Source organism: Mastomys coucha, chromosome X, assembly GCF_008632895.1.
Source record: "Mastomys coucha isolate ucsf_1 chromosome X, UCSF_Mcou_1, whole genome shotgun sequence".
In the NCBI taxonomy this organism is placed as follows: domain Eukaryota; kingdom Metazoa; phylum Chordata; class Mammalia; order Rodentia; family Muridae; genus Mastomys; species Mastomys coucha.
The window spans coordinates 121,344,048-121,345,875 of NC_045030.1; positions in this window are offsets into that span (position 1 = coordinate 121,344,048).

Consider the following 1,828-nt stretch of genomic DNA (forward strand, 5'->3'; position numbering starts at 1 on the left):
GTGTAGTCTGACTAATATGAAACTTCAATTTTTCCTTCAGATTATGTTGCCATGCTATTAGTTGATGTGGTTCATAGACAACATATGTGAAAAAGGTTGTTGTTTGCCTCTCTCCTTTGGAATTTTGCATGTTGCTTGCTATTTGGTACTGTGAATGGTAGTTCTCAAGGACTAGACTTTCTGATCACTTTCAATTCAGGAGCCTCTGGTCCTAGTCACTGAAGGGCATGGTATCTTCAATAATAGGGGATTAATTTGTTACTTCTTTTTCTGGATAAGCAAGGGAAACATGAATAAATTGCATGGTTTTAGGAATCTTATGTCAATTATTGAAAAGAGGGCTTCCCATTGTCTATCATTGGGGTTTTTGTTACAGTAAATTGGAAAAGTGGAGACTCTTTAGGGAAAGAGGAGGGAGGTAAATTCAGAAGATAGAAGGAGGGAGGTACAACACTAAGTACACCTGAAAAAGCCACAAGTAATCATACTATTACCTAGTAAAAATAACAACAAAACACATATATCATACATAACTCTGTATATGAAAATACATATATAGTTTTAAGGAACCTTTCTCATCTTGGCTGATGAAGCTCCTTCCAATACCCAATAACAAACTTTAACTCTCCTAATATAGTATATGACAAATAAATTTTATTATTTTGATTATTACATAATATTGCTTCATTTATATCATCAGTTGTAGAAGTTCTCTTTTACTTGTTTGCTTGGCCTTTTGGATTGTTTGAATAGTCTAATTTCCATGATGTGCTTTTAGTAATGTTTTAAATTATTTTAAGACTTAAATGTTATTTTTTATTTTTTAACATTTTATTCTGTATTTATATTATTCTGTAACATGTCTGTATTTCTTTTACTTTGTATTTCTTTTTATTTTATATATGAGTAGGTATGTAAGACTTGTAGTATATTTCTATACTAAGGGTTATCCAAGTATTCAGAATACTTATGTAGGTTTTTTTTCAAGATGAAATCTTATTGTCAAAATTCAAAATAACTATGGAAATTGCTTGTTATAAGACTGAAAGAAATAGGTCATTCTCATAGCTTATGTATAACAGGCAAATTATTTAAACCCTCATTTTAATAATTATATACATTACAGGTACATATATATGCTATTCCTATTCTATTTTCTTTGGTCTAGTGACTATAATTAGCCTTTGGTGATTATTTACATTTTAACCTCTATCCTGATCACACATTTGTATGTATAAGTACTAGCCTTGTCGATATTACTGTCATTATCCCTATTACTTTTATTATTATTTTTATTAGTATATAAATTGTCATCTATTCTGTATGTAAATACTTAAGCATTAACATTTATATAGTTACTCAGTTTCTGTATATACTTGGAATATGTTGTACTTTAAATCTAGCATTGGCTAATATCACATGAGTATTTTTAACATCTAACTAGATTTTTATATACTGTCATAAAGCTCATTGAAATTCAATAAGGATTTTCCTGACAACTCATATGTGAGTGTAATTAGAGTATTTTTTTGTAAACTTTGAGTAGCTTTGTTTCATGAAATGTGAAATCAACTTAATTAATACTAGAATATTAAGCATTTATACTATGTAATTAATGAAAGGAAATTCATAGCCAAAAAAGAGAGAAAATGGTTTAGAAAATGTTCATTATAGAATAGAGATAGATAGCTAGAAGATGCTAGCATCATATTAATATATAAAGATATACCTAAAATCACAACCACGTAAATTTATGAAGATTACATCATAAGAATTGTGGAATCATAGTGTACACTGCTTTAGAAAAAGCCTGAACCTCCTTGATAGT